The sequence below is a fragment of the Colius striatus genome, chromosome 1 (assembly GCF_028858725.1).
Source record: "Colius striatus isolate bColStr4 chromosome 1, bColStr4.1.hap1, whole genome shotgun sequence".
In the NCBI taxonomy this organism is placed as follows: domain Eukaryota; kingdom Metazoa; phylum Chordata; class Aves; order Coliiformes; family Coliidae; genus Colius; species Colius striatus.
The window spans coordinates 197391896-197413252 of NC_084759.1; the positions used below are offsets into that span (position 1 = coordinate 197391896).

At 36.3% G+C, this 21357-nt stretch overlaps 1 protein-coding gene across 1 annotated transcript in view; it reads right to left on the minus strand.

The window, feature by feature from the left end:
* PCLO (piccolo presynaptic cytomatrix protein) overlaps nt 1-21357 on the minus strand; it is a 355223-nt gene that overhangs the window by 236830 nt on the left and 97036 nt on the right. The gene's annotated exons all lie outside the window — the stretch shown is intronic.

Sequence of the window (21357 nt, forward strand, 5' to 3'; positions counted from 1 at the left end):
TCTGATTTGCTCCATGAACAAGCAGAATAAGGAAATTTACAGGCATGCTTCTTCTGTATAACAGGAGAATTTCACCATCATGACTAGCTTACTGGACAGCAGCAAATTCATTCATCAAAATACTCGGCTTTACATCTTTTTTTAATATTCTATAACATTAAAGAAATGGAACAGATAGCTAATGGTTACCTTTTTTGTTTGTTTGTTTGTTTGGTAAATTTACAACTATGTTTAGAAAACGTCTGTGTGTTTTAGGATGCAGAAGAGAAGAAATTAATTGTGTCCCACACTTGAAAAGTTTCCAACACACTGTGGTGAAAGCCTTGAAAAGTACTTGTAGTATCTTACAGATAAAATATATGCTGCGACTTTGCTTGTTCTTTTCTATGTTCTTTGCCATATGGAGGTGATAAAAGACTAATTCACCACAGAAAGCTGATAGCCTTGAGACAGCTGATACTAAGAAGTACTTGCAGGTTGACCACATAAAGTTGTATGTCTGACACTGCTAGCAGAGACACCAATTTGGAACCTCTCTGGGAGATAAAGGGAAACAACTCTGGATTAACTAAGCAAACCAGAGTTCTAGGTAGGACTCTATGTATAGGCAATTACATTAATACACATTTTCTTATGCTGCATCTTTTCTATTGGGCCAATGTATATCTTTGAAAAGGCTGGTCTGTCCCATTGTCTTCGCAAATGACAGCTCCCAACAGAAAGTCTTGTAGACAGTCAAGCCCATTCAGGCCTACAGTCCCCAAAGTTCATCCCTCATATGGCTTACTCTAAAGGAACATGATGCTGGAGTTCTGCTGTTGAACAACCTGTCTGGCCTACAGTCCCTGCCCCAGGCTGCTGAAGGTTTTCTGCAGTCCTGAGACACATCTGCCAGCCCAATTATTTACAGATTATTTGGATTCCTGAAGAACCTCAAATAACCCAATATGCCTTTGTTGGAAGATCTTCAACAGTGGAGTCTAGAGAGTGAATCAATTGACAGGATAGTATCTATCCTAGAATGAGCTGAAGAGCTTTCTAAAGTTTGTTGACATGTTTTAATTAGATCTGTGTTGACTATAACAAGAACTTAAGAGGTGTTTTAGAAGTCTATGTGAAATAGACATCTATTTTTACATGAACATTCTAAACTAATGTCTAACATTTTGGCTGGAAAATGTTTCTAACAGAAATGAAAGTCAAAAACCTAATTAAGTCTTCTTCACAATTCTTGCCTAACAATGATTCACTTAGTTCTTTTTGTTTTCTAATTGCTTTGCAAACATTAACTCATTAGCAAAAGATGAAGAATGGCATCTTCAGTAACAAATATGGGATGGAAATGAAACAAACAAAACAAAAAAGATATATTTTTCTTCAGTCGTAGCATCTGACAAATAGAGGTAAATTTTAATTACACTGATTTTCTAATAATTATAAATTACCAGGGATAAATGATCAAACAGCTTTGTGTACTGCATCATAGCAGTTAGTGGGAAAAGATGGAGAGCAGACTTTTCAGGTAGAGATTATATGTCCTCTACAAGATATTTCTGATTGCTTGTTCCCCACTTCCTTATCAATAATTAGCCACATTTTTTGATTTATCATGTTATCAGGTTACTACGGATTTTCAGCTACTTGAAAGAGAAGGGCATTTTACAGATGACTGCTACAGTATTAGAAACGATATGAAATCACAGGGCTTAGAAGATCTCATAGACAGAACTGGAAACTGCTATGAAAATATATGAAATGAAGTTCACGCTTCAATGTATATTCACAAAGTCTAAGAACAGAACACATTCACAAAAATGCAGGGTTTAACAGCTATATTTTATATATAGCAAAGCAAATTTTCATGGACACAAACATTAAACCACACCCTGTAGCAAAATAGATACTAAAAATTACCTGAAACTTTAAATAAACCTCACACAGCGAACCACAACTGCAGATTGGAACTATTACTAGCATCATGCTTATATGACCTAACACAAAGAATTCAATGTAGTTTCATAGAAATTATTCATGTTGGATACTTTGGGTTTTCAACTTGGTGCTCCAATATAATATATATATAATATGTTCACATAATCACTGAGAAATTTTGTGTATTATCATCTGCTCCACTTCAAGAAAATCTGAAAATTGTATACATTTTCTGACGTAGTATAATTTGATTGTTTTGCCATTTTTGCAACTGATTGGAACATGTGGACAAAAAATGTGGATCAGAATTTATCGTATCAAAACTATATTCAAAATGCTCATCCCACTAATCAGGAAATTAATAATTTTCCTGATTTTTCTCTAAAATTGTTTCACCTTCGTTTTACCTTCAGCAGTCATTTTGATGCCCATTTTACATGGGGAAACATTATTTTCTTGAGTTTACACCTAATATACATTGTTATTTGGCACCTGGCTGAACTATTAGCTTCTTATGACCGCCTAGCACAATATATACCTTATGAAAATGGTCTGAAAAGGCAATGAAATCATATAAAAAAAGAATGCTTAAAAGCGACACTCCCATTTTGTGTTCTTATAGCTTTTCATTTTACTTAATCACAGTATGCTTTTTCCAGCAATGAACCTCTTCTAGAAGTCTGTTTTCCTGTATTTTTCAGGAAGCAACATAAATTAGTAGGAATTAAAATAAGAAAAAGGCTGACATGATTTTTTTTCGATGAGTTTTGGAATGGAAAAATATTTTTTTTGCAATCCAGAACATTCTGGAGGGTATATAGCACAATAAAAATTCCATAATTTATAGTATTGTCCTGCAGCACATTATTTTATGGACAGAAGAAGAAAACAACACACTGAGATAATGTATTAATGATTATTTTAGTACAAGCAGAGAAGAATTGTGTGTTTCCTTTATTGAGCTCCCATGACACACTTTCCATGTGCACCCAGTTTTTAATCAGCATCTGAATGAGGGATTATAGTAGTCACTCCAGAAGTATTTCATTGGTCCTGCTCCTAAAGCGTAAATGGTCAAGTTCCTGCCAAGTTCAAGTTCAGAGTATAGATGTTGACACATAGCTGTAAGGTCACGTGTGAGCACCACAGTCTCACAAAGATTGAAATACCGTCCTCACAAAATCAGAACTGATGGTTCTTCCAAATATTGCTTAGGTATTAGTTTGGGTTGCTCAGTAAATACAGGAGGAATGGTGGGGAGACAACACTGCTGTCCTTTGTCTTTAACTGCTTTGCCCAATTTAAAAGCTGAAACAGAAATGACTTCTACACCAATCCAGGGAAGAAGGGTTTTCTACAGCATCTGTAAAGAAAGACGACTCCATCGGTGCTACCTGATTTATTCTTATCTCCCGATGCTGGAAACAACTTTCAGTATCCAAATTTCTACTTGAGTTATGCTAATGCTAACATCTAAATGTGTGATGGAACCTTTAGTTGATATGTATTATCAACAGAAATTACCGTTGCTGTTAATTGTTTTTTAAAAAGTGATCTCAATGCTAATTAGTGGAGACTACAACACTGAAGGACGTTTGTAACTAAAAATTACTAACACAATTACTTGCCATAATTTCTTTGTGTATCCCAAGCTATAAATTCATAGACATATTTCAACTGGAGAAAGGATACTCCTTCACTATCATTTTGTCATTTGTTTGTTTCTAACTTGAAATTAAATGAAGGAAAAGGTCGAAAACATCCAGAATGTGACTCCAGTCAGTCTGGGTATCTGTAAAGTCAGTAACAGCTTCTTTCTGAGCAAGCATTACTTATTAACAAAATTGATCCCTTCTTGAAAACAGACAATTGTGGCAACAATAATGGTATGAAAGCTTATCCTCAAATTCAGAAGCTTCACAAGTTAGAACACAGAAATCCTTGATATATCAAATCTCACAGTTATACAATCTCAAAAATCAAGATAAACTTGGTTTAACTTGGAGGATTTAATTTAAAAGTACCCATGGGGGAGTGTTGCTCTTTCAATCGGTTTAGTGTTACATTTTAATAAAGGTATAGTCATTAGGAATTTTTTTTTTCCTTTCTTCACTGTCACTCAGTATTTACCATTTTGCTGTTCAGAAAAGAAGCCTCTGGAATGTCTGCTTACAAAATGAAAAAACTGCACTGAAAAATTATGCTGGCACAATTGTAATGATTATTGCCTATAAGCTGTATCTGTGTTCCAGCTGATTCCTTAATAGTCATCCTCAGTAAACATCACCTACACTACTTCAAAAATAAAGATGGCTCTTGCTTTGGGAAGATAAAGGCTAGAGAAGTTTCAGTCTCATTAAAGTATTAGATAGCAAGATCCTTTTTAGTAAACCAGGAAGAAGAACATCAAGCTTGTTCCTCATTAACCAATATACACAAGATCACCATCATAAGTGGTGATCACCACTATGTTAAAGTGCCAGTGAAACAAGATATCTTACTGAAGTGCTAGGAAATAAATAATCACACCTTTGTGGCACTTCTTGTTAAGTCAGTAAAATCAGTCCCAGCTCAGTAAACAACATGGCCCTCAGCTGCATATATTACACAGCCAATATATGGCTAGTACCTCTTAAAGCACAAAAATGTTTTAATTATTGCCTGCATAATCCTGCATTTTTTACTTCATAGACTGCTACAAATGAAATGGGTGCTTGCTACTATTCCAGGATGACTTCAAAGAGTCAAGTGGACATGAGACAACAGGCACAAATTTAAATGCAGCAAATTTCATTTCATCATGAGCAAAAATCTTTTTGTTGTTAGCATTCTTGAATACAGGAACAGTTTATCCAGAAAGGTTGTGAAGTCTCCCTCCTTGGAGGTAATCAAAACTCTAACAGACATGACCTTGAGCAACCTGCACTTGTGACCCTGCCTGAGCAGGAGGGCTGGACAAAATGATGTACAGAGCTGCCTTCCAGCCTCAGCAGTTCTGTGATTCTGTGTCAGAAAGTATCTAACATACAGAATAAAAGACTGAGTCTAGCAAACTCTTCTGCAATCAATGGTTTTTTTTCAAACATAAGTGAATACAGGGAATTCAAGGAAAGCACTCACATCCAATAAATTACTTACAGATGTTAATTTTTTGCAGGATGAGGATAGGTTTGGGATTTCTAGAGGGATACTGAAAATAATGTGTTATTGATTTACAAAAGAACTTCTCTCAGGACAACATGCAATTCCAAAAGGGGAACAAATTAATAAGATAACCATTCTGCAAAAGGAAATTGTTCCCTTGTAAGAGTGTAAATCAGAAACAACTCCATTCAAGTAAGTTAGGATACATAACTGCGAAAATGGGTTAGTGTAAAGCATCTTTCTGCAGTGAAGAAATTGTCTCATTGCCACCCAATTCAGTGCCAAACATAACATGGATCTTTTAAAGCTCTAGAAGAGCAACTGACCTATCTCTATGAACATGATACCCAGGCATTGGTATCAGCTCAGGGGCTTGCTTCCCAATGGATTGACTTAAATGTGTTTTCAGTCCCAATAAAAGAAAGAAGGTTAAATTCATGACTAACAACAGGATGCTCTCAGAAGAGAGGGCGTTACAGCATCTTTCTGCAAAGATGACTGAAGGATCACTGATGCTGCCTGAGTGAAATGAAGAAATAGTTTATCTGCTGTTGTTCTCTGCTCAGAGGTACCTGGCTCTTTTGCTAGATGGGAAATAAGAATTGATTGGGGTTTCCACATTAGGTGGCTTACTCCACGTGGAAGGACACTAGAAGAAACATGAGCCTTGCACTAACTTTTCTCCAACCTTTTTCTCTGTTGTCTGATCTCAGTGATTACTGTAAAAGAAAGACTAGTAAAAGGACGGTGTCATGGTTTAACCCTAGCCAGCAACTAAACACCATGCAGCTGTTGGCTCACACACCTCCCTTGCCCACATAGGATGAGGAGGATAAAAACGTTAAACTTTGTGGGCTGAGATAAGAACAGCTTAATATCTAACATGAAATAAAATATAAAAATAAAAATAACAATAATAATTTATTACAATAATAATATCAATGAAAAAAAATTATATAAATAAAAACTAAAAAAACCTAAAACCAAACTAAGTGATGCACAATGCAATTGACTGATGCCTGAGCAGCAATCCCTTCCTCCCCACCTAATCCCCCCAGTTTACATACTGGCCATGATATTCTATGGTATGGAATAGCCCTTTGGCTAGTTAAGGTCAGTTGTCCTGGCCATGCTGTCTCCCAGCTATGTGTGCACCCCCAGCTCACTCACTGTCAGGGCAGGGTTAGAAGCAGAAAAAGCCTCAATGCTGTGCAAGCACTGCTCAGCAGTAACCAAAACATTCCAGTGTTATCAACACTCTTTTCAGCGTAAATCCAACACATAGCCCTGTAGCAACTAAGAATAAAATCAACTCTATTCCGTCAAAAACAGATAGAATCTTATCCTGCTTTTTTTGTCATCTCTTTCTCGTATTTACCTTAACTAAAAGGATGTTCTTTAGGGATGATTTTTAGAAAGTAAGCCTGTATTTGCACAGTTTCACTGTAACCCACTGTCAGGTATCCCAAACTATGTAAGAGTTTAGCACTTGGTTTGTTTATCATCACTCACTGGGGAAGGGTAGGAAACATGGTGTTTACAGATAAGCAAGATTTCAAATAATGAATACTGATGCAAATTATGTCACATCACTGCTCAGGGAAAATGCTGCTAAGAAAAACAAGAGCAAAAACCAAAACAGCATCAGTAACAAAAGCATCAGGCTTGTCCTGTACACAAAAGAAAACCAGATATAAGTATCTCTTTCCCTTGTATATGGTTTTTAAAGTAGGAAAACCTTTCACCTTACTTAAAATCATAAGATGAATGGAAAAAATATAAAATCAATGTTACAGAAATTATCATTTTATTTCATTTTGTTCTTACATATACCCTTCAATGATTTATCTCATTCTTTAGGCAATGCAAATATTTGTTTCAAATTTCTTATCTCACTAATGTGAAATGGAAGCCAGACTTACACCCTTGAGACATGAATAATATAATATTGAATATTTGACTCAGTCCACAAGCACAGTAATTTGTTCAGGATTAAAGAAATACAATTAGAATTCATGAAGCACTGAGAGACAAGCAGAGAACTCACCTATGTAGTCTACAAAACACACTTCATGTTTCTATGCAGATTTCAGTTTAGCTCTCAATTATTTAGCACGTGGATGTCTTACAAAAAAACCCCCAATGGTGCAAGTAACAGCTGTGTAACTGAGGGCTACATTACAAAAAAAATCATCTATAAGATAAAACATTAGGTCCTGATGTCCCTCAAGTACTTTTTATTAGTTATCTCTTGAGATTTTTAAATACAAGGACTCTTCCACTATGTGACTCAAAAGGTATAGAGTGTGTGCCTCTCTTAACAGAGTCCAAAACTTCCAGGTGCGAAACATTCCCAGAGAAACATAAGCTGGTTTACCCATGACTGAACAAATGCATGTGCCAACAAATAGATAATTTGCTGTTGGTTTTTGCTGGTTTGTTTTTGGTTTTTTCCACATTAAATTCTCTTTTTTTGAAACATTTGTCACAAACATGGAGCAAATTATTTTTCCATCTTAGAATACAGGATTAACCAAAATGCTTTATATTAGCTAGTCTCAGGGAATTCAGCAGTTTGGACTAAACTAAAATTTGATCTTAAAGGGTCTCACAGATGTAAGCGCTTGAGGTTCACACCTAACACATGCTAGTCATTGGCAAACTATTTTTCATCGTTTCTTGCACGTTATTTGCAGGTGAGAAGTGGGAGTGTGATAAGAAACTTCACAGTGCTATAAATACAATACCTTGTGGGAACTGACAGATTCCATGCTGGAATCCATGATTTAATAAAGTAAGTTGCACTTCCTTGTATTAATGTTCCAAGGGCAGCACAGTGCCATAGTACAAATTCATTTTTCATATATCTGACATCATTCCCTGCCAAGTACATTTCTTGTCTCAATCTGACATCTTCTGTACTTGAGAACATCAAAAACAGTAAAAAGCATTTGCAAGACTATATTTCCACAACAAGCTTTCCACAGGCTTCATTCTGAAGGACAAGTCTGCATAAAGCTTTTGTTTGACTCAACTAAACAGTATACTTTGCAGCTCTAACTGATGGTGTGACTGTGTGACTCACCCAGCAGCAAACTGGTAGTTTGGATGCTACCAAAATGAGATTCACCAAAGTCAAGATTTATGTCACAGAAGCATAGAATCACAGAATGTTAAGGGTTGGAAGGGACCTCAAAAGATCATCTAGTCCAACCCCCCTGCCAGGTCAGGACCACCTAGGGTAGGTCACACAGGAACTCATCCAAGGTGAGTTTTGAATGTTTCCAGAGAAGAAGACTCCACAGCCCATCTGGGCAGCCCCTTCCAATGCTCTTTCACCCTCACAGTGAAATAGTTTTTTCTTATGTTTAAATGGAACTTTTTGTGTTCCAGCTTGTACCTGTTGCCCCTTGTCCTATCATTGGATATCACTGAGAACAGCCTGGATCCACCCTCCTGACACCCATCCTTTACATATTCATAAACATTAATGACATCACCTCTTGGTCTCCTCCAAGCTACAGAGCCCCAGCTCTCTCAGTCTTTCATTATAAGGGAGGTGCTCCACTCCATCATCTTTGTGGCCCCGCACTGAACTCTCTCCAGCAGCTCCTTGTCCTCCTTGAACTGAGGAGCTCAGACCTGGACACAATTTTTTTTTTAATTTTTTTTTTTTTTAATCACTGCAAAACTAAGACATCCTTACTGTCAAATCTATCTTTATGTTTTACCACTTCAAAAAGTAATATTCCTGAGGCTGGGGTCATTTCTAGGTGTAATAAAGATTACTGTAAGTGAAGTTATCCTAGAACATTGAACATGTAGGTAAACTTCAACTCCTGCACAAGCTTTCCATACAAGTTAAGATAAATTATCAAGGCTCCTGGTGCTTTGACCATATCAAGTTAAGCAGAGCCGTGAGTGCCTTCAGGCATGTAATTCAATACATAAAGGCATTCAAATGATAGATGGATCATGAGCCTTTCTAGCCATGTAAACAGAACCATCCCAAGCAATTTCCAATGGGCAGGTCCTGGGTTTTAGTCTGGGCCAGGTATGGGTGTGACCATTTCACGTAATGGGTTAATAGTTCCTTTCTGGGGGAGTGTGTCATTTTCTGCCAGCAGGTCTTGGCACCTCTGGACATACATCACTTGTATAAACATAGCTGAAGAACTGAATCATAATCTGTTCTTAACCTCGACGAAGTAATGCGGACTTTTGCCACAGAAGCTAATGGGCTATGATTTTTGGTACAAACTTGCCAAGTTTCACACAGTGAGGACAGGCATGTAGCTCCCATCTAACAGTGCTGAGACTCCATCACCCTGAGCCCAAAGCCTGGTGACACTGCTTCTAACCCTACTTGGTGTCCCCATATACCTGCTATAGCTGGCTACGGATCGAGTGATGTCTCACAGCCTGCAGTACCCAGAGTATGAAACAGGCAGTCAAAGTCCACTGCAGCAGAGCAAATGTGCCATAAAAATGCATGTTCCCCACCAGCAGTCTAACATGAAGGATCCTCCCACATTGCTGGGCTGAGCCCTAGGTGTGCTGGCGATTTGGCCTCAGCAGTAGAGATGTGACTTAGCTTTTACCTCTGTCCTGTGGCCAGATAAGAAACAAATGTTGAATTTCTCAAAGCTTGAAGGATCACATACACCAGCTTTCTGCTGTGTAAAATCCAATCATTCACACTTCCCCAGCGTGATAATGCACTGAGAAACCAAACTCAAACTGTTTCCAAGACATTCCGATGATGTGTTCACCAGCAGCATGTAAGTCTTTACATAAATAAAATTAATTTGTCCAAGACCACAGAATGAAGCTACTTAGTATCAATGCTAAGGAGATGTCAGATGAATGACTGGATTTTGCAAATTAGAAAGGAATAAACTCTTTTAAAACATGGCTATCACAAATTGTGCTGTATTTATTTGACAAGTTATAGTTCAGTAATCTAGCAGATATGCTGCAGTACATTTTGTAAATGCAATTAAGTCTCAGTAGTATGAGACCTCTCTACAGCATCTGCTATTAAATCCATACCAAGGGATGTAAAAGAGAGACATGAAATTATTTTCTTTCCTCCCTCTCTTTTTTTTAGATTATAAAGTGAATTGCTTAATGAAATGCAGATTATCATTACTTTACTGAACATTGCTGTGACACAATATTTACACATAATTAATTTATCTCTGACTTTCCCAGCCATGAAGAAGCTTTGAACACAGGGGAAAAAGATGAGAGAAAAAAATAAAAAATAAAAAAAAGAAAGATAATTTTAATTTCTTTGCTATCTTTTGGGGCAACAAGAAAGCAATATTGGGGAAAACATCCCAAGTTCATTGCTATCTGCACAGTGTTCACAGTGATGCTAAATACGGCTCCCAACGGCAGCTGAGAAGTTAGAACTGTGCAACAGATCTGTACAATCGTGCACAGGGAGAACCCAGCTGACAAGGAAGCAATGCAGCCAGGCCTTGGATTAGGCCAGCATATTCAGCTGGCCAATTCGTTTGTCATTCCAGATATTCAACCTTATTTGTGAATTAGCACTATGAAAATATATCTAGGCTTTGTTGTATCAGCATCTCCTGTGCTGTTCAATGCACTGCATTAGAATCAATAAGTTACCTCATGAGCATCCCCAGCTTCAATTATCATTGACGAAATACAGAAGTTGAATTAAAAGTTATGAATATCAAGAATGAAACTAAAACAAACCAATTTTTTTTCTTATTTACCTTCTGTAAAGTCAGTAAAGTAGGACATCGGTTTTGAAGCCACATGTCTGAGTACCAAGCATGAAATACAATCTTCATAGCATTTAGCAAGATAGCAGGAAGACCATCTGTATAGATGAGGAAAACTGCCTTCACAGCAACTACTCCTGTGCTTCATCTTCCCCTGTGTCTTATCTCCCCTCCAGACAGCTTCATTATTTTTCCTTGCTTTCTTACTTGCTTTGCTTGGGCAGTTTTTTGTCCTTCCTGCAGCTTGTGAGCAGGGTAATGTCACCAACAGAAACACTGTTCTCCAGCTGAATAGCAATGGGCAGCTCCTGCACTCCTCGGGCCATTTCCAATTGTGCATGATGGAAGAGAGAGAATGAAACAGGAAAGAAAACTCTCAAACACTCAAGAGAAGGAGGAAGTCAGAGGAACAGCCACTGAGCTATCGGGCCATGTGCTCCCCTTGGCCTAGATCTGAAAAAGATGTTGGCTCACAGATAGAAGGAGAAACAACACCAACTCCACCTCCCAAAGCAGGTCTGATTCTCTAAGGCAGGTAGTTGATCACTCAGGAAGATTGCTTCCTGTAAAAGAAACCTTGTAATTGCTCTTATTCTAAGAAATAAAGAAATGTAAACCAGAGAAAAATCTTGAACAAAACAGATTTTCTGACAAAAATAGGCAAACCATCTCTCCATCAGTTGATCTTCTCCAGCTCAACAGGAATATAAAAAGATTTTTGGTGGGTTTGTTGTGGGTTGTTTCTCCACATGCGCACAGAGATTTATTTCTAGCCTTACATAGCTGAAGGTACAATTTTCACTACATGAAATCCTTAGACAGTTCCAGGAGCACAGAAGAGCAGGTCATCACATTATTATTGCACAGAATACTTCATAGAGGATAAACTAAAAGTATGACAGGAAAAAACCTCAAAACTATGCAAACTTTTTTTAAATGTTTTTTAAAAAAGGTTCTCTTATCTAAAAGTAGAAAGACTGAACAGGAGGTTATAAACTGGATATTTCTAGTTTCCATTTGATTCATGAATTTTGCAGACATAAGCAGCATGATAAGGAAGGAGGAAATAAGAAAACAATGTCAGCTTCTAAAAACCACATTGTTTCTTCTTGTCTTGATTTATACAGAAATCTAAATATAATAAAGTATGGATTCCCTTAATTGTAATTAACAGGGCAGAGGTTGTGATTCATAAGGGTATAATTATTGTATTTTTCCAGAAGAACACAAATGAGAATAACTTAGAAAGAACAGAAGAAAAATCTATTGCAAGCAAAGCTGAATAGAAAGAATGTAGAGTACTCTTGCAGCTCAACAAAACCCAAGAATGCTAATTATAAATCACTCATATGCACACGAAAGTCCGGTTCATACTCATACTAATTAAAGGATGTCTTCGTGAACAATCTAAAAAGCCAGCTGAAATTAATTTTTCTATAAGGATTAAAGCTGCAAAAGCGATGGAAATACTTAGACTAGAACAGCAAAGTGCCAAAGGCACATGGTGTTCCAGAGCAATTCAGAAGAGAAACATGGCAGAAACATTTATATTTGAATTCCTTATAAACAAGCCAAATTGGAAGGCAAGATACCTTCAGTTTACCCTAGAACAGTGTTCGCAACTCTTTCCTCTTTTTCAATTACTATACATCATTAGTACTCAGTGAATTAGATTGCTCCAGGTAAATTTGCCAAGAATTCAGGTGTTAAAATTAGACCCATTGAAATAATTATTTTTTGTCTGGAAGACTGCAACTATACACCATAATGTCTTCTGTAAGCACTATTCCACTTTTCAATAATTAAATATTCACTGAACCACAGATGGAGACAGACTGACTCTGCAAGCCTAAGGTTACAGAGATAGGAGATCAAAGCTTAAACCTTTGCTCCAAATAAAGCTTAAAAGAGAACTGAATATGGGATTCCCTTAGTCCTGAGGAATGTCTAACTGCTTGATATTTGGGACTATAAAGTGAGACAACACTGTTATTTCAGATCCTGAAAGCAAATCAGCTCCTTCTCCTGAGGAACTGAATTTTTTAACAGCTGAATTTCCTGTATATATAATTCCAACACATTACTGACATTATTTCTAGCCTAGTAAAACAAATAGTGTCATGGAACAGACTCAAGCTCTGATCGATGACTGTTGATGCTGTTTTACTGTTAGCATATGCCCTGTTTTGATATTACCTCTGTCAAAAATTGGTCAGTTTCGGGAGACAGTGATAGACAAGCCCTCATCTTTACAAGGCTTCCTCTTGTAGGAAGATCATCAAGTTTAGCTTTTAGGGATGCAACCTGTGCCATGTCTGGACAGTAAACAGGCTTCAATACAGATACAAGTTTGTAAGCCACTGCAACCTATCTTAGAATGATAGAATCATTTCAGCTGGAAGAGATCTTTCAGATCATCGAGTCCAGCCTTTGTCCCAGCCCTATCAACCACTAGACCGTTTCCCTAAAAATGAGATCATTTCTCTAAGTGCAACATACAACCATCTCTTAAACACCTCCAGGGACAGTGACTCCAGCACCTTCCTGGACAGCCCGTTCCAATGTCTGACAACCCTTTCAGTAAAGACATTCCTCCTAATATCCAGTCTGAGATGTCCTGCTTTTTGGAAGCACCAAAACCAGCAAGTAATTGGATTCTACTCCACAACAGACATATTCACGTGGCAAATGTGACAGAACTGGAAGGATTTCCTGTTAAAAGTTCTGCCAGCACCGAAATCTAGTGAATTATGAAGATAATAGTAACACAAATTTGCCCAGGTTAGACTCTTTCATTGCAAGCAATCATCCTCAGCAGAAATGAATATGATAAGAAGAGCCTGATGTCCCATAACTGCTGATTCTGAGGCACCTGATGTACTCAACAATTTTCAGACAACTAAAGGAGAAAAGAATTATTACAAAATTAATGGACATGTAATGTGACACTACACATAGAGCTGAAAAAGACAGTCTTTTGATTTGCACTCTAGATAAATTCCTTATAAAAAAAGAGATTGCAATTTAATTCAATAAGAATACAACACAGAGAAAGAATAGTTAAAATTATTAGAATCAATCCTTGATAAAGCAAACTAAAATTTACCAATCTAAAGAATGAAAGCAGTTTTCTGATAGAATGAGTTTTATCACAAATGACAACACTGTTGCATGAGATGGTATCCAAAACACTGAAAAAAAAAGTCCTGAGGCAGTAAGGCAGAGAGAGTTCAAAACAGTAGCACAGCAAAAAGAACATACAGAGTTGCATAAACTGTCAAACTGAAAATAAGTCAAGAAAATGCCCAGGAGACACAAAAATTTTGCAAATGCAGCCAGAACACACATAGCAGAGATGCGAAAAAACAGTCCTTTTTGATCAGCATTTTTCTAAGAGTGATATATAGTGTGGTGAAGAAAGTGGGGAAAAAGAAGACAGACAAGAAGAAGATCTCAGTTGATAGTTCAGACATTCATGTCTGTTGTGGTTTCAAAAATATTTGATTGTGTGTGTGTGTCTGTATGTTGGGGAGCTGCAGTAAACTCAAGTATTGACATTGGCATTTAAGTTTAGCAAACTGGCTAAAATGGCAACACCCCTCTCCATATCCCAGAGGAAATTGCATGGAAGCTTATTCAGCCTACAGTTTCTGTTTGGAAGATCTCAGAAGGCACTAACCACAGCAAGATGAGAAAATGGAGGTGCCAGGGTAAGAGGATTCACAAGCTCTTAATATTTAATTTTTTAGAAAAGCCAACAGGCCCAAGCAAGACTGCTTTAAAAATTAATGAAGCAGTATTTGTGAGCTCAAGTCAGGAAGCTACTCATGCTCTTGAACTTGGCTGTTATACTCATTTGATCTTCATTAAGTTCTGTATTTTTATGGATTGACCTTACCAGATAGTGCCTGTGAGAGGTATCTTGAAGCTCCTGTTGGCATACGCAGACATTGAAACGAGAAACACATCATTTTCCTTAAAGACAGAGAAGGAAGCCTAAACAGCACTGAGATAAAAGCAACAATAGAAGCTGAGTAGTTAACTACACTGGGCTTGAGGCATTCCTGGAGGCTGGAAAATAGTAACAGCAAGGGCCACCTCCTAACCCCTTCTCTGCACTAGCAGTGTACAGACTCAGTATGGCTGCAAGAATGTTGTGAGGAAACACTATTTACAGTAATTCTTCAAAGAGAAAAAAAATTAAATTAGCCTTGCAAGTACTGTACAGACACTTTAAAATAGTTTAGCAATTACAGAATAATGACTGTTAGAGGTAAATATCCCTTGTGGAAGAAAAAGGCTTTGAGTTTCATGATAAGTGTGCATTTCTAAAGAGTCTTTCTTGGTTTCAGCCTCTCTCGAGACAGGAATTAAGGCTAAATTTGTAGCAGAAATGTCCTATAGACTAATGGATGTCTCGACCAAGAAATTAAAATCTCTAGTCATTCTGATAATGGCTTCTGCTTATTTCATTATAACCTCTGTATAATAATTTATTTCAGAAGCTATTTTAGCATCTACCACATTTTTCAAACTGCCATTAGTAAAAGATAAGCAGACAAATTTTCCAGTGAATGAAATGCAAACACTTACATTCCAGAAAGTTCCAATAAGAGAAAAATTCATGGCTTTTTGGTCTTTAGAAACAATAAGCACTGGAATAAACAGCTGTGGTTCCTACTCACAGATAAGAATAGTAGTTATATAACCAAAAATTCACTCATCTGCAGTTTACTGAAATTGTAATAAAGGTAAACCAAATAATTTTTCAGCATTTGTGAGTCATACTCTGGTTTCTCTATTTACATGAAAAAGCAGCTTGCAATTGTAAAATCTTGTAGCTATATGAGGAGGATGGAAGTAATTTCTCCATCAGGCTGCAATGGATTAACTTCACTTTATTTTTATAGCATATGAATGCTTTTTTTCAATGTTACATAAAATTACATCAAGTATTTGTTTCTTCATCTTTGCCATGAAGTCCAGTGGAGTCTTGTATGGCTCATATATATATAAGTGGTTGCATATGTACGCAAGAAAAGATGGTGCAATGGGTGACAAGCATCTAAATTACTTAAAAGTTGTTATCAATCATCTCTGTCCTTTCCTTATTACCAAAGTATCTTTAAGATCAGCCCCTGCAAGACTTTTATCTTACAATTATTTCACCTTGCACAGTTTTACTGTTTCTTCACTCATAATTATAGCAATGTTTGTGAACAAAGCTTACAGGGTACTAAACTTTTGCCTCTTCAACATATGAGCAGAATTTTAATTTAATACAATCTGACTTCTACTAGCACTGATCTGAGGAAATTATTTCCAAATTCATCCTTTAGGAGTACTGTGACATTCTACTCATATGAAAGTGAATTCTTAGACAAAGAGTTTTCACAAAATATGTTTATACTAATATTATTGTAGAATATAATATTCACAGAATGGTAGAGGTTGGAAGGGTCCTCTAGAGATCATATAGATCATATATTTTATCTCAAGACATTATTTAAAAGGAGACTACAGGGTGACATAATTTATTTTGACCACTCTTACATTTTCGGCTTAAAGTTACTGACTTTTTATTTAAGGTAACTTTCAATTACTTATTAGTAAGTTTAGAACTTCAGTCATTAAATGTCCATTGCTTTATAAATGCTATGTTAGCATAAACCAAATTCTGGCTTTATTAACTTTCCTATAGCCCCCAAATCTCACTCCCGTACAGTTTCTTAAATTCATTGTTTTAAATTTAAAATAGAAAATGCAGACATCAAATATAGTACCATGCAGTGAAGAGCATGGATGAGTTCATGTGTGACCTACTCTAGGAGGTCCTGCTCTGGCAGGGGAGTTGGACTAGATGATCATTCGGGGTCCCTTCTAACCCTTAAGATTCAGTAATTCTGTGAGATAAGATTTTGGTTGAGCACTGACTTTATCCACTAAACCAAAAATTTAAAAAAAATAATCCTGGAGTGTCTTTATCTGATCAAATATGAAGCATCAGAGCTGGCTACCTTTGATTCCCCGATAGTCACTGGAAAGGTGATAAATTCCACTGAGCATGTAGGTAGCCTTAAGTGACTAACACCAAAACAAATATTGGAGACTTCCAATATTAAGTAAGATGACACCCTCTTGCTGACACCCACCTTCTGAGGTTATACAAAGACTATCACAAAAGACATTTCATAACAATCATTACAAAGAGTACATTGGTGATCAAATCAAAGCACTACATAAACGTAGTGTCTGTGTTTGCATGCTACTCTTTTAATCCTGGGAAGTTTCTTCTGATTTTATTCCACATTCTATAAAAATGTAATGGGATCATATTCACTACAGCAGTAAAAATGATGAAATATTTGGATTGTTACCGTGGCTTTAAAATGTTGTGATCTGAAAATTTTAATCATAAAACCATTATTTTCTAGGACTTGATACTGGAGAATTTTTGTCTGTTTGCAAAGTAGTTGGGAAATGAGAGGAAATGACAAGTCTCCCACCTGACAGCAAGCCAGAGGGCTTACTGGCAGCAGAACCTATCACCTGACCTTCATACCTCCCTGGAGTGTTCTGAGAGATGGCAGGCACTAGCTGAACATGCAGACTTTTGATGTAAGGAAAACACCCTGGAATATGTTGCCCTCAAAAGCCATGGAATCTTCATCCATGTAGACACTAAAAACTTCAATGGATGAAGTCCTGATCTAATTGTGGGGTGAGAAGAAGGCTGGAGTAGATGACCTACAGGATTCTCTTTTAACCTCCGTAATTCTGCTGTTCTACTAAACAGTCATGCTGTGGAATGGTGGCCTGACACTATGAAAAGAAAGCTCAGAAATATCCCGTAACTTTATTATACATCCTTCATTAAATAATTTGCCAGATTAGTAAAATGTTCTTATTTACATTGCATCTGAAAGTAGATTAAATGTTTCAAATCTGATGATGGCTTTACAACAGTTCACCTGTGAACTGGTAGCATTTAACATGAAAGAGTTCACAACGGAAAGGAAAAAGACAAAGAGTGATAATCTGTGTTATAGAAGGTGAAGGGTTTAACCTTGCTATCTTTACTGACATTAGTAAGACCACAAAAAACAAGCTTGGACATGAGTCTAGTCTGCACAAAATTTTCACAGACCTTAGGAACGTTTATTCACATTTTGCAAAATTTAAATGTAATGCCATTCCAGAGCATTTATTTTGAGCACAAATGAAAGTGTGGCATTTTCATTATCCATAATTATTAGTCAATCTCTAGCTTTCTCTACTAATACTTTTCAATGGTAAAAGAAGTTTTTACTCATGGAAGAAAGCACAGAATCTTTAGAATAATGATTTGTCTTTGATGGGCAAATTCTTCCTCTTAGTGCTGTCAATGACATTTCCACACACAAAACTTGATGACATTAAAAAAAAAAAAAAATAAGGCTTGTGTTCTTTTTGTTTTTCTATTCACTAATACAGTTTCATAAACCTTTAACTTTGACTGGAAAAATAAAATGTTTAGTCAAAGATTGCACTGGTTTATATATTTTGCTTAGCACAATCAAAAGTAATCAGATTTTTAAAGGGTATAACTAAAAGACATGCGCATCTCTGCAAAATAGGGGCCTGTACCAATTCACACTATTGGAAATTCAGCTGCATTGATTTTGTAGAAGAATTTTTTCAGATGACAACATTGGACAGAATAAGCTGAATACCTTCAACAGCAATCAAAAATACAGTGATGGTCTGCAGCTGTAAAAAACCCATATAATAGCTTCTGTTGATAAAAGAAAAGAAAATAATGCTTAATTTGTATCTTTTGTATTACTTTGTACAGATTATGTGTTACAAATTATTTCTTTTTCTTCACTTACTTTTACTCTCATTAACATGTTTTTTTTAGTTCTGTAGTTACATTTTTATTATATTTATTTACAGTAAAAGGTTTTCCATACTTTAATCTTTTTTTATTCTGAATGAAAGAACTGTTCAAACTGTGAGGGAGACACTGAAAAATCAACTATTCAGAAAGGGAAAGTGCTGCTGAACACTGGCAAAAGTGCATTAACGGTTTGCAGAATTTGGACTCAAAAGTAAAATACTCCTAACATTACCAGGGAAGTTAGACTGGTTGAATCACCAGCAAAGAATAAAAGATGGCCATTTGGTGATCTGGGAAATGAAAGGTAGTCTAAAAAGAAAAATAATGTTCCAGGAATAAAAAATACATGTGTATATTAAAAAAAAAAAAAAAAGAAAGAAAATAATTATTGAAAGATGCAACAAAATAAGATGCATCCTTGTTACAGAAAGACCAGGAATACCATTTCATATGGGTTTTATGATTTTGTAATTTTTTTTTTTACTAAAATAACAACATCTATTAGAGAACTGAAGCTTAGGAAATAGTTTATATTTTCTTATCTATTCTGGAATCCCAAAACTCTGCTGCAGTACCATAAAAACTAAGATTCTTGGTTGATATAAACTGGCTTATCAAACCAGTAGGGCTCCCAGTCTTCACACAGCAACACATTCGTATGTGTTACACACAAACTGTATATCATTTTAATGCTAGCTTTATTTCCATCAGTCCAAATGGGAGTAGACTGGTAGTTTTTTTCAACCGCCAAGTCAAAACAATAAACCTTTCCAGTTTACTGTGAAAAATTACAGATGTGATTTCAAAGTAGAATTCGAGTAATGAAGTTGAACTCTCTTCATTAAGCTTGAACAACTAATGATTGCAACATCCACCTGCAATGGCTTTACTAAGAGCTGAAAAGCATCATTAGTATTTTTGTGACCTCTTGCTAGACATCTCTAAAGAGATCCATCGTAAGCAATCTGGAGAACAGAGCCTGAGAGTAATGATAATTACCAAGAATAGGAGAACCACTGAAGTAATTGAATGCCGTTTGAGACATTGATGTAGCAGCAAACAAAAAGTGTATTTCCCTGTCCCGTTTCATCACTGGGAGCACACTCACGTTAGCTGTGTGAGCAATCTTGTTGGCTTTGGCGGAATAGAGCTATTTGTCTGAAGACAGCATATAGATATTCATGAAGCAGCATCTCATTTTCCTAATTCCTTTAAGAGAATTTGTCATCTCCATTGGCAATGTGAAAAGAAACACACTGCTATATGAAGTACGAGCTTCAGTAGTGCTTTGAATATTCTCACTACCTGCAATGGACAGTCAATTAAAAATATAGTGTGCTCACTCAGTGAGGTATTCAGACTTCCTTTAGTTCTTATTTGGAAAGAAATGAAATTATCTGTTTTGGAGGTTGTCATTATATGTGCAACAAAATATGTATGAATCCCTAATCATATTCCCTATGAATAAAAGCAACAAACTCAATAAACTACCTTCAACAATTGTGGGATTTTATGCATTTGCCTACATTTTTTTATTCCCCTAAGGGATTATCACTTCTCATCTAAAATATCTTTAAAATGAAAATGAGAATTTAGTCACAAAATACCAATTGAGGCTCTCATGCTGTTATTCTGTATCGTTCATCACCTTGATTGCTTCGGGGGAAGGGTATCTAAAAAAAGTTTGATGACAGTTTGTTGATTTAATTAAAAAAAAATCCAACAATTAGAATTTAGGCCTTGAAGGAACTCCTTTGTAGATACACATGTGCATACCTTAGTAATAAAACCAGCTAGTGATCATGGTCTGATGGCTTGCAATGCTCCTTAGTAATAAAACCAGCTAGTGATCATGGTCTGATGGCTTGCAATGCTAGGAAGCTACCTCTGCTATGTCTAAGATGATTCAAGTGCACAGTATCTCAATGGATGGAACACAAAGAGATAGGATAAAAACCCATTTGGATAGATATTAGATGTTTTTGGCAGTTTTTTGTTTGGGTTTTTTTGGCCCTTCCATTGGTCTTTCTTTGTATTTTCTACATTTCCTATATTTTTCTCATTTACTGAGATCATGCTCATATGTGATGCTTACCTCTTTCCTTGCATTCTTTTTTTCTTCTGAACCTTTACCCTCCATTCCTTCTCCTCACTTAAAACAAAATTAGTGCACAATTTTTTATTTATTTTTAATTTTGCTTTGGCTTAAGTGTTTTTAAATTAATTTCACTGGAGCCTTTTGTTTCCTCTATGCCTCCCTAAACACCATCTGCTCAACTAATTCGATTGAACACATGATCTTGAAGCTTCCTCTTGTACCTTTACCACTCTTTCACATCTCCCAGATTCAGTGGAAATATTTTCATTTGCTATGGCATTATTGAGAGCACAACACTAACAGATGAAACACTGACTTATTAATTCATCCTGTTTGAAGCTGTTCTATTTATCTATCCATGGGACTAGAGAATGACTCTATAGCCTAGAAAGGCAGGAGTTAGCGATTCCAATGAATATTCACATAATTTATATAGAAACAGAATATTTCCAACAACAGTGCCAGAGGTGATGTCAATCAGTCAAATAATATGGGGAGAGGAGTGACCACAAGCTCTAAAGTACAATGCTTAATAATCTGTAGTC